Source organism: Lynx rufus, unplaced genomic scaffold, assembly GCF_022079265.1.
Source record: "Lynx rufus isolate CCGP_SWC_20201006 ecotype Redwood Valley unplaced genomic scaffold, mLynRuf1.p SCAF_6, whole genome shotgun sequence".
Taxonomy (NCBI): Eukaryota; Metazoa; Chordata; class Mammalia; order Carnivora; family Felidae; genus Lynx; species Lynx rufus.
In genome coordinates this window covers 74,459,008-74,472,271 of record NW_025814878.1, presented here as the reverse complement: position 1 = coordinate 74,472,271, position 13,264 = coordinate 74,459,008, and the positions used below count along the sequence as shown (strand labels likewise).

General features: G+C 38.5%; 1 protein-coding gene across 1 annotated transcript in view; it reads left to right on the top strand.

The window, feature by feature from the left end:
* The window catches only part of SH3BGRL2 (SH3 domain binding glutamate rich protein like 2), a 58,426-nt gene that overhangs the window by 36,027 nt on the left and 9,135 nt on the right, over positions 1-13,264 (top strand). The gene's annotated exons all lie outside the window — the stretch shown is intronic.

The following is a 13,264-nucleotide window of genomic DNA, read 5'->3' as shown; positions in this document are numbered from 1 at the left end:
AAAGTTGAGAAATTTCTTTCTAATGAGTAGTTAAGGTTTGCCTTTTGTTATACTCTCAGTACATACGTAAGTATTTACTTTGGGACTTGTACTCCAGTTCTTTAAGGATGGCCTGGAGAAGGGGAAGGGCCAACAGTGCTGAGGTGCTTACGGTGAAATAAATAGCTGGGTTGTAGAAGAGTGGAGAAAAGGGACAATAGTGCTTATCATACCTTGAGATGAAACCATTCCCATGTACATAAGAGAGAAGGAGATAAAGATTGTGCACAGAGTTCCTACATTCATGTCAGAGGAGAATCCCAAACATGGCACTAGACTTAGATTTGAGTTCTAGTGCTTTATGTTGGCTTTGACACCTTTGAAAAGTCATTTTTCTCTTAAAGAATCAATTTTCTCATCTTTTTTTTTTTTTTTGAAATTTTAATTTGAGAGAGAGAGACTGAGTAGGTGAGGCGGCAGAGAAAGAGGGAGAGAGAGAATCCATGCTGTCAGCGCAGAGGCTGACGTGGGGCTCGATCCCACGAACCGTGAGATCATGACCTGAGCCAAAATTAAGAGTTGGATGCCCAACTGACTGAGCCACCCAGGAGTCCCTCAGTTTTCTCATCTTGAAGCAAAGGATGATAATATCTATTTTACTTCACATGATATTTGTGGCTATAAAATACTTTTTAAGTACATTATATAAGAATAAAGATTACTATTTTTATGGAATTTTTTAGTATTGTGATCTCATATTTTATTAGGGGAAGTATGTGGTAACTGAGGGTGCATCCCATTCATGATTACAAGACCTAGAAAATGTACTCTTGTACCTGCAAACCAGAATGAGGCATAGTTGAGAATGTGTGTGAACTGTACAGTTCAAAACAACGCAAAACTGTGAGTCAAATAGGGCTAGAAGGCTTAAAACAAAAATCTCACAGCTTTATTTTCCTCAGCCTTCGCAGGTGTGAGAATTCCTTTATTGTGGTCTTGTAGGTGAGTGGTAATTTGGCTCATTACAGAATTTTAGGTTGGAAAGAATTTTGGTGGTTTTGCATCATTATCATCTGGTTTCTAGTGCTGCAGTCGAGAAGTCTGGTGACATTTTTCTTGATCATTTGTATGTTTTTAAACACTTTTTTTTTTTTTCAACGTTTATTTATTTTTGGGACAGAGAGAGACAGAGCATGAACGGGGGAGGGGCAGAGAGAGAGGGAGACACAGAATCGGAAACAGGCTCCAGGCTCTGAGCCATCAGCCCAGAGCCCGACGCGGGGCTCAAACTCACGGAGCGCGAGATCGTGACCTGGCTGAAGTCGGATGCTTAACTGACTGCGCCACCCAGGCGCCCCCATTTGTATGTTTTTGCCAGTTTCTTCTATGCAGATTTTTAATCTCTTATCATATGTGTATCCTAAAATTTTATTATCTATTTTTCATTCACAGTGCTGAGTGCTCAGTAGGTCCTTCTCCAAGAACTACATGATTATTAAATGTTTTTGTAGCATTTTTTTTGAAAAAATTTCCCCTGCTTTTTCTCCTTGTTCTCTTTATCTGGAATACACATTAATTTAAATAGTGGACTTCTTACAGTGAATTTCTAATATATATATATTTTTTATTGTCCTCTTGTTTCTACTTCTGGGAGATTTCTTTAGCTTACCTCTGAATTTTTTCATTGAATTTTTATGTCATCTTTTTTTTTCCCCTTCCTTACATTCTGGTTTTCTCTTTTTAATAATGCACCTTTATGAGATGAATACCAGATCTTAGTGAGATATTAAATATGATTTCTTTGCGGTCTTCTCTTACCAGTACTGTCCCTGTCCTACTAATTCCCTTGTTTTCACTTTATTTTGGTCTTTTCTCTCAAGTGTGGTAGGCTTTCCTCAGATCTCTGGTGATCTTGGTCTTTTGTTTATTTAAGAGGTGAGGCACTAGAAAGCTAGTTAGAAGCTGCAGGTGTCCTTATATACCCATGTGGGCTTGTTTCTCCCTTCCCCCACTTCCCTGTAGGGATGACTGGGTAGCCTGTTAGCATTCTCATTGCAGATACTGATAATAAAATCTGTGGGTCTTTTCTCAGATGATAGATTAGCTTTTCCAGAGAATGGCCCTTCAGTCTCTTGCTTTGGGGATATCAGCCTGGCTACTGGAGTTCTGGACCTGTAGGTAAGACATTGGAGGCTCTCCCTCTCTGCCATGCACAGTTTCTCTTCATATCCCTGTTGAAACCCCACTGTCTTCCATTCTGGCGTTTCTAAGTTTGTTGCTTCCAGAAGCCATGTTTATTAAGGGTGCACCTTCTAGCTCCTTTGGGGGAGAGTGAGGCACCCTGGAATCTAACTGCTGCTTATGTAGACTTTCAAACCATCTCCCTGTTTTCTTGTCTTTGCCCACTCACCCCACCCTCACAGTAGCTGATGCCTCCAGCTCCTGATGTCTTTGGGGCCCTGCAGCTTGTGTCTTGTTGATGCTGCTTTGCAAACACTGAGGTTTGACCCATCTTCTGCTCTCTGATGCCCCTCACTGTCTCTCTCCCCACTTCCTGTGTATGTTGTGGTTCAGAGCTATAAGATGTCTCCTGTTTTATTTTTTAAAAATTGTGTTTCTGGTTTTTAAAAAAACTCTTGTTGATTTTTCAAGATAAAGGAAGAGACATCTTTGCTCTATCATTGTGAAAGTAGAAGTCTTGAGAGCCCTTTGGATAGAGGAATGTATGAATGAATAAAAGACTGTAGTGTGAAGTAAAGTTAATTGCTTAACCTTGCTTTCACTTCTCTACGACTTTCTAAATCTCTGTGTATCTTTGCTCTACAGAGTCTATGGAAATTTTTTCAGATAGACTGGGAGCCGACTAGAGGCTTACACATTGATTAAACTGTGCTGGATAAATGGCATCTTCTCTGCTTGAGCAATGTTAGTCCTATGGTGACAGTGACAGCAACGCCAGTCCACGCTCTGTCTTTATAGTCTGTTCTAGCAGGAGTTTTGAAGACAGTGTCTGCTCTTATCACGGTCAAGTAAATTCGACTTTGACAAAAGCAAAAGCATTAGAGAGCAACTAACCATGGTCACATTCATCCTACCCGCCCCTGTGCACCTTGCCTTACCCAGTGATAGTTTATGAGTGGTCTGATCTGGTTGGATAACTCGTGGAAACCTGCCGCATTGCAAGTGACAGGATCCAGTGAGCATGAAGATTCTCCTATTTCCTGGAATTGGCTGGAAATTTACTACTTTGTAGTATGTTAAACTGGGTGAGCTAGGCATATGAGACATAAACATTTGCTAAGCTACTTGGTAATCAGTGTAGGTAATTTCCTTTTCTCTGCCCTTTAGTATTTGAATATCTGTCTGTTGTAAGAATTCCCCACTGAATGGAAGCTCGTGGGCATGCCCAGTCAGTTCTTCCTACCCCAGAATTTGAACATTGAGGGTATAATGTAGAAACACAGGATCAGTTGGACAGGGGTCTTGGGGTCAGTGATAGCCATGGCTGGTGTGCTAATGGGGCCGACCCTGGGGTGTGGCCTGGGTGTGTTCTTGGCTACCCAGACATAGAAATTCTTCTTATAAACTGGTTCTCCAGCTTTAATGTGGGTTTAGAACTTCCCACTGTACTGCCATAAATTCTTTTCCTGTTAAGTTGCTAATGTCCATTTCGGTTGTTTGTGGTCAGGAATCCAAATTGCACAGACTGGTTGTTCTTGCTATTTTCTGGGAGTAGCCGTACCATGAGCAAGAGTCTTCTCTGGAAATGGGTAACCTAAAGGTAAACATCCTAGCACCTAGACTTTTCTGATGGGGTTTAGTGTCTGATTTGGATTTTGGAAAGTTCAGGTCCTCATGTCTAGGGTTTAAACTTTGTTCTCTCTCTGTGGAACTTGCCTGTGTGGAGTGCACCAGAAATGAAATACATACATCTGCACGGAAGGAAAATGTTTACTACCTGTTCATTTCTTTTCTTCCTTCCTATTCAGGAAAAAAAAAAGTTTTGGATTTTTAAAATATATTTTTATTTTATTTTTTATTAATAATGTTTATTGTGGAAAAACATATATTGTAATACTTAGTGTCTTACTTTTAGGTGTCCAGTTTAGTAGTGTTAAATATATTCATTGTTGTAAAACAGATATCCAGAACTTTTTCATTTGGCAGAACTGAAACTCTATACCCATTAAATAACTCCTGTTTGTCCCCTCCCCCCAAGACCTTGATAACAATCATTCTGCTTTCTATCTGTGAATTTGACTACATTAGGTACCTCACAGAAGTGAAATCATACAGGGGTGCCAGGATGGCTCAGTAGGTTAAGCATCCGACTTTGGCTCAGGTCATGATCTCGAGATTCATGACCTCAAGCCCCATGTTGGGCTCTGTGCTGACAGCTCAGAGACTGGAGCCTGCTTTTGATTCTGTGTCTCCCTCTCTCTCTGACCATCCTCCACTCATGCTTTGTCTCTTTCTCAAAAATAAACATTAAAAAAAAATTTTTTTATAATAAAAAAGAAGTGAAATCATGCAATATTTGTCCTTTTGTGACTAGTCACTTCACTTAGCATAATGTCTTCAAGGTTCATCCATGTTGTATGTCTTAGTCCATTAAGGCTGCTCTAACAAAAATTGGGTTATATATACAGATTGGGTATCTTGCAAATAAGAAATGTAGTCCTCATGGTTCTGGAAGCTGCAAGTCTAAGATCAGGGTGACAGAAGGGTTGGGTTCTGGCAAAGACACTCTTCCGGATTGTAGACTGCCAACTTCCTGCCAACTTCCTTCCATGGTGAAAGGGGACAAGGGAGCTCTTTTATAGGGCATTACTCCTATCCTTGAAGGCTCCACCCTCATGACCTGATCACCTCCTAAAGGCCTTTGGGCATGAAGATTTCAACATGTGAATTTCGGGGGAAGATACAAACATTTCTCCTATAGCATTGAAGCATGTGAGAAGATTTCAATTCTTTTTAAGTCTTCCATTGTGTGTATATTCCATATTTTTTTGTCCATTCATTTGTTGATGAATTGGGTTACTTCTGTCTCCTGGCTATTGTGAGTAGTACTGCTTTGAACATAGGTTTGGAAATAACTCCTTGACATTCTGCTTTCAGGTGTGTGTGTGTGTGTGTGTGTGTGTGTATAAAATGCAACAATCCCAATGTATATGTGTGTAGATATACACAATCTATATCCCAGTATATATGTGTGTACACATACACAATATATACGTGTATATATATGCATCATATGGTAGTTCTACTTTTAATTTTTTGAAGAACTATCATACTGTTTTCCCTAGTGGTTGTGCCATTTTACAGTCCCGTCAGCAGTGCACAAGGATTCTGACTTCTCTATATCCCCACCAATACTTGTTATTTTGTTTGTTTCGTCATGTTTTAGGTGTGAGGTGATACCTCATTGTGATTTTGGTTTGCATTTCTCTGATGATTAGTGATGTTGAGCATTTCATACACTTATTGCCCACTTGTATATCATTTTTGAAGAAATATTTATTCAGGTTCTTTGCCCATTTTTTAATTAGGCTATTTGATTTTTTGTTGTTGAGGGTTTTTTTTTTTAATGTTTATTTATTTTGAGAGAGCATGTGAAAATGCATATGCACTCACAGTGGAGGGGCAGAGAGAAGAGACAGAATACCAAGCAGTCTCCATGTTACAGCACGAAATGTGACATCCTGACCTGCGCCGAAATCCAGAGTTGGATGCTTAACTGATTGAGCCACCCAGGCACCCCAGTGGAAGAATATTTTTATAGAAAAATAACCATTTTGATCATTTTCCATGGGGCAACTTATAAGATTGTTTCTATTTTAAAACTATTGAATTACTCTTTTGGTACTTTTAGATGATACTTGTAAGATGTTAAATTTTGTACCTAAGCATTGGGTCTACTGCTAATCAAATAACGTTTACATTAAAGCTGTTGACTAGTTTGGTTAAGTAATGATTTACAGGCCAACTCTGACTGCCTTTCCTCATATTACCTTGGTTAATTGGAGCCTGAAAGTAGACTAGAGATGGGTTAGATTACTCTTAAGGAGTTTCAGAAAGGCTAAATGACCAGCAGTGGTTCCTTGTGGCATCTTTTTCTTTCCCGTGAAAGGAGACAAGGAGATGTGTTAGTGGCTTCTTACCATTGGTGGAAGCTTAAAAGAACCACAGAGCACCTAAATGTATGTAGTTGTATTGTTTCCAAATGCAATGTTATGTAAGACTTCTGAGAAGATTGTCTTGGGATAACATATTTTAAGTGTGTTTGGACATCTTTTTGAAGCATGCAGAACCAAGTCCCTTAATTGTCAGTTTTCAAATCCCTGATTCATACATATGATTATATTTTTTTAAATATTTGAATTTGAATATATTGAATTTGAACACACATATATGTCTATATCTGAATATATTGATTTTGAACACATGCACACACACACACACATCTCCACACATAAATATAAGAAATGACTTTCAGCAAAAGTCTCCTAAGAAGTTGTTGGAAAGAGATATTTAAAGAGATTTTCATATTGAGTTGGTTATCCAACGTTATTGTTTTTTCTTTTTTTCTTAGCACTAAAATGAGTATGGAAGTAGAGAAAATTGGGAAAATGAGAATAAGGAAGGGGGGACAATGAATACTGCCTTTTGAATACAACTGCAAACATTTGGTCAATGCAACTTCTCTTTTCTTACAAATTGATTAAAATTTTTAAAATCCTATTTTTGATCATACTATATATACCATTTTGTGCCCTGCTTTGTTCTCTAAAAAAAATAGTTTCCCTGTCATTGTAAGCATATATTTAGAGGTTACATATTATTCTCTGGGTTGGATAATTATAATTAACTTAATCATTCCCTCACTGTGGACTATTTAGTTGTTTCCAGTCACTTGAAATAATTGTTTGCAACTGGCAAGCTGTTCTGAAGAATGTTATTTTATAAAGTACATTCTCATTTAAGCTATTCTACTCTTTTTCCTTTCCTTAGAGTCACTTTTCTCTCTTCCCTTAGAGTCATCAAATAGCAAAAATATTTGGGGGTATACTATTATCAAGATGTAAAGGGTTATTATTGAACCCAGAAGCTGGGTTCAAAGTAAAGAAAAAGTCACTTGGTGAAATGAAAACTAGTAAAAGTCAAAACGAGATGATTATTATATGTATTGCTAGTAAAACCAAAGTTAAGTTTCTTAGGGGTGCCCAAGGTTCTAGAGTAAAGATTGCCTATCTGCCCAGAGCAACATTTGGCTTGAAGATTTTGAGTACTTTGCCAAAGCATATTTTTTAAAGAATGTTTATTTATTTTGAGAGAGAGTGTGTGTGTGAGCGAGCATGAGCAGGGGAGGTGCAGAGAGAGAGAGAGTGAGAGAGAGAATCCCAAGCAGGCTCTACACTGTCAGTGGCTCGAACTCACAAACTATGAGATTGACCTGAGCGGAAATCAAGAGTCAGATGTATAACCTACTGAGCCACCCGGGAACTTCCCAAAAGCATATTTTTTAATAGAAGAAACACTGATATATTATGGGGCAGGATGCTGGGTTTCCATGAATTTTAAGATGGAACAAGACTTCAAAGAATTTCGCTTTCATAGAAGCTGCCTCAAAATATATTCTCCAATATTCTAGATCAGGGATTGGCCCCCTGGTAAATATGTTAGGCTTTTCAGGCCACCAGTTCTATGCTGCATCTTCTTTTTTGGTTTGGTTGTCTTTGTTTTATTTTCTAACCATTTAAAAATGTCAAACCACACTCAGCACAGAAGCCCCTCCATAGTTTACCCCTGTTCTAGATGGTCCCTTCATAGTTCCTCCACCTCCTGGGGTTCTTTAGTGGTCACATTTGAGAAACACAGGATTAGCTGTTTTCCAAATCTCCTCCGTGAAAATCAAGTATATTATCTGGCAGGATGGATATATGGAGTGGAACATAGTGAGAATTTTGGCCTATGTGGAAGCCTGACTGGCAGTGACTTGTGTTACTAGAACTCTGCTTGGAATTAATAAGGAAAAGAAAAAAAAAAAAAAAAGCTAAAGTTTAAAATTTTCATTGTTATTCACAGGAGATTGTGCTCTGTTTCTAAAATATGGATGTTTTGGGGTGCCTGGGTGGCTCAGTCAGTTAAACGTCCAACTTTGGCTCAGGTCATGATCTTGCAGTTTGTGAGTTCAAGCCCCCATTGGGCTGTCTGCTGTTAGCACAGAGCCCGCTTCAGATCCTCTGTCTCCCTGTCTCTGTCTCTTCCCCGCACTCTCTGTCTCTTTCTCTCTCAAAAATAAACATTTAAAATGTGAATGCTATTTATGTAGGCTTAATGACTACATCATCTACATGATATTTAAGGGAAGGCCCTGAAAGTTACCCCAAACTCACTTTTCTTTGCCTCAATACCCACTTGGTTACTAAATCCTGTGACTTTTATTTCCTATCTAATTCTGCCCTATTTCTCTCTCAGAACTCAATTCAAATGGGCCTTCTTATTGAGATTTGTCTAATTAACTAGGGCTCTGGTTATCACTGCTCCTCCCCCAGGTCCAGCAAACCTGTGCCTCATTCCTATTATGACCTTTATGTCATAAATTTTTTTTTTTCATGTCTGTCCCCTCAGCCAGTCTCCAAGCTTCCTTGTGCTCACCTCAGCAGGCATGTCTATCTTAGTATCTTCATAGTGTTAGGAACCCAGAACATACTTACCAGAATTAGTCATGTGAATGGGTGAATGGCTGCACAGATGTTTTCAGCGGAGCAGGTAGCTAACCTGTTCTGTTCAGCCCCGCCTTGTCAGTTCTGAGCATTTGCATTCCCATTTTATTAATAAAAGTCAAAGGCAAATGTCTCAAAGGGAAGCTTATTGAACCTTCTTCTAAATTTTACAATGAAATTTATTTGGAAAATCACCTCAATTAGAAACTCACCTATCTCACAGGTAGAATTTTCTTAGGAACTTAATCTGAGGGGTGCCTGGGTGGCTCAGTCAGTTAAGTGTAAGGTCATGATCTCACAGTTCGTGAGTTTGAGCCCCATGTGGGGCTCTGTGCTGTCAGTGCAGAGCCTGCTTCTGATCCTCTGTTCCCCTCTTTCTCTGCCTCTCCCCTGCTATTTCTCTCTCTCTCTCTCTCTCTGTCTCTCTCTGTCTCTCTCTCTCAAAAATAAACAGTAAAAAAAAAAAAAAAGAAATTTAATCTGAATTTGAAGATCTCTATTCAAAGCCTTCTTTCTAAAAGATAACTTATCTAATCAAGGAGAATCTTCAAATGTTTTACTGTAAATAATCTTTTATGACATCCTCACAGATACTAGGAAAGGAAGAAGGTTGGGTGGTGGGGAAAGGGGTGATATAAATTCCTCTTTATCACTTGCTGATCAGCTGTATGCCCAGAAGCATAACAATTTAATTAGATATTCTTTGCGGTTTTATCTCTTTTATATAGCTGTAGTTTTTATTCTTCTGTCTATAAATGTTTAATCTCCCATTTTCACCTCACTGAGATGTTTGCCGCAGTATTCTACAGTGATGAATCCCTGGGACACGTCTTTCATGAAAATGATGGCTTGTGCTGTGAATATTGAAGACCTTCATCCAGACAGGTTGAGGCTGCCCCAGTTGCATGTTTAATAGGAGATCTTAAATAGTGTCCACATGGGCGGTTTTCTCTCTGTTAAAATGTTTCTCTTTCTGAGTGTATGCAGTTAGACTTAATGAAAAGAAAACAAAACTATTAAGACACCAAGGGCATGTTAATACTCTCAGTGTTACAACAGTAAAGAGGGTCAAAAGTGCAAAGACACTTTTTCCTCTGCCCTTTCTTTATATGCGCCCTCCCGTGATTCCCATGAGATATAGCCTCTCTTGTGAGGTTCTTCTTTGTAGTTCTCTGAGTTACCACCACTCTGTGTGAATACACATTGTACCTATATTCCTTGATGTAAAAATTAGACTGCATTTGTTTCCTTGAAAGATGAAGAGAAATTTGCATTCTTACAGCTTCTTCATTTCTCCCCCATGCAAAGATTATAGCAGCCACATTCTCCTCTGTGACCATAATAACTATTATAAAATATATAAACATACTTAATATTTATTTTGTTTTAAAGATATTAGTAACTCTATTGAGCTGTTTAGTTGTGTGAGCATAGAGGAGGGTATGTATCTACTTTACCAAATCCCTGTGGCTTAAAGGAGAATGACATAAATGTCAATAGCCAAGAGATTCTCTTAATTAATTTTAGCCTTTTCACTTAACTCCTCTGGGTATTTTTTTAAATGTTATTGCTGGTTCCTTTTCCTATGTTTAGTACAAAGTTTTTTCCCCATCCAGTTTCAGTTGGTGCCTGGGTAGATGTATCCTCTTGCCCTGCTATCTTGTACTAGTATGGTCAGAAATGTTAAACATCGGGGGCACCTGGTGGCTCAGTCGGTTGGGCGTCTGACTTCTGCTCAGGCCGTGATCTCTCAGTTCGTGGGTTTGAGCCCCTTGTCAGGCTCTGTGCTGACAGCTCAGAGCCTGGAGCCTGCTTTGGATTCTGTGTCTCCCTCTTTTTCTGTACCTTCCCTGCTTGCACTCTGTCTCTCTCAAAAATAAATAAACGTTAAAAAAAATTAAAAAGGAAATAAAAGAAATGTTAAACATGATTAGAAATTTAAAATCCTTGGGGCGCCTGGGTGGCTCAGTCAGTTGAGCGTCTGACTTCGGCTCAGGTCATGATCTCACAGCTCGTGAGTTCAAGCCCTGTGTTGGGCTCTGTGCTGACAGCTCAGAGCCTGGAGCCTGCTTCTGCGTCTCCCTGTCTCTCTGCCCCTAACCCACGCACATTCTGTCTCTGTCTCTCTCAAAAATAAATAAACATTAAAAAAAAAAAAAAGAAATTTAAAATCCTCTGCTTTGGGCTTACCCATATTTGGTGTTTGGCACAGAAATTGCTGAATGAAGCTGTTTCAGACAATACATCTTACATACTGTACCAGGATTGCAACTGTCAACTATTCTTTCCTTCTATGTCAAGATTTTATAAAATAGAACATAGCATTAATAGTCCTTACCCACTAAATCAAGACATTCTGCTCAGAGGCTACCCTCAGGCTTGAAACAAATTTTAGGAAGAATGAGCCCCTCTGCCCATTTTTAGCAGCAGCAGCAGTAATTCTTGTAGTCTTAAAAAAAAATTAAAAATTTTTTTTCTTCTTTTGGGTAAACCAGATTTGCTTTCGCTCATTTAGAACTGATTGCTGCCGTTTCCTTGTAGGCCTTGTATTGTTTTTATTCCCCACAGCCTCCTGTTTGGATATGCCCTTGGCATGTGGAAATAATATGAGTCTGTCACTTGTCATTGACTAAGCGTGGGAAGCAGTACAGCTTTACAGCGTGGCCGCTGTGGGTTTCCTCACTGTTCTCTTAGGGAACACTAAAAGGGCAAAGAACTTTAAGGTCTTTGTCTCAAATGCTTGTCTAGTCCATAATAGTCTAATCATGGTGTACGGGTAATGTACTTAAGTAAGCTCTGTGGAAGAATGAGACCATTGTGCATTTTACCTGTTGTAAATTTTATCGTGAGCTCATAAATTCTCTTAACATTGGTTTTTCCTGGAATGCAAACAGAAGTATAGGTAACAGAAACTCCCCCCGCCTTCCACTTCTTAACAGCTGTTTAGCTTGCCGTATTTTTCTTAAAATTGCAGCATTTAGATAGATGGTCTGTTAGTACCAGTGCTCAGTTATGTTGATAACATACCTATATAGTCCAGAAATTTCTCTTTTCATAGGCAGTTAGCACTAAAAACAACGTGAGTTTTTCATCTTTTGTCTTATGTGTGATAAAAATGTTCCAGCTTCTAAAACTGGGCGATTTTATCTTGAATATGCTTTGTATGTTTGTACCCTTTTCCAAAGATGATTTTAACTGATCATTATATTTTATAGTTATAGAAGGTTGATTGTGTAATTTGCAGGTGTATTTACAAACACTTTAGAGAAAGCATCTTTAACTATAAGGAATTCAGCAAGCCTATTTAGAAACTTTATATTGGGTTTTTAAAATACAATGCTTTTAACTTTGCAGTACAGAGTCTTAATATATTTTTTAAAAATAGAAGCCTGATAAGTGAAATGGATTTGATAAGAAAGTGGATCTTTCTCTTATATTGGGGAATGCCTAAGGGTATAAGAACTTACAACTTTAATAGGACATGATTTTAAAATTTCTAATACTATTTTACTCTTAAATTATTTCAGTCATACTGTTTAATGTATTGTCTCTGAAAGGAGGTATTAACAATTAAAAAATACTAGATTTTAAATTATCCATCACCTACTCTGCCTAAATATGACAAAAAAATAATTTATTAAACCTTTTACACTTTGAGATTCATCAGACTTTTAAATATCAGAAAACAAATTTACATAATTTTTAAAAACCCATAATAGAGTAGAAATAGGGTTTACTCAAATTATGTTACTCATATGAGATTACCTAAAACATGTAACATCAGTCATTAATTAGCAAACACAACTCATTCATCTGCTTAACCTGGTGTGTGTCAGGCACTGTCCCAACATTCACTCTAAAAATTACTTCCTTTCGGGGAGCCTGGGTGGCTCAGTCGGTTAAGCGTCCGTCTTCAGCTCAGGTCATGATCTCGCAGTTTGTGAGTTCAAGCCCCGGGTCAGGCTCTATGCTTCAGAGTCTGTGTCTCCTCCTCTCTCTGCCCCTCCCCTGCTCATGCTCTGGCTCTGTCTCTTAATAATAAATAAATGTTAATAAAATTTTTTTTTAAATAAAGAAAAATTACTTCCTTTCAATTATTCTGCTTTTATTTTATTTTTTTAAAAAAATTTTAAGTTTATTTATTTTTGAGAGAGAGACAGAGTGAGCAGGGGAGGGGCAGAGAGAGGGGCAGGGAGAGAGAGGGAATCCCAGGCAGGCTCCACACTGTCAGCATGGAGCCCAATGTGGGGCTTGAACTCACAAACCAAGAGATCATGACCTGAGCTGAGACAAATAGATGCTTAACTGACTGAGCTACCCAGGCACCCCTCAGTTTTTCTGCTTTTAAAGTTAATTACCAAATCTTATATTTGTGTCTTTGGAAGGAGTTAATTACCTTAATGACAATTTGTAAACTGTTGGGAGGATCCAATTCAATATTCAGGTAAGAAACCTGCTTGCCATCGTGATGTTAAAGGCAGAGAAAGGATGCACCAAACAGGATAATTTCTTGAACCCCGATCAGTGAAATGGTACTCAACTGTTCGAAAATACCATTG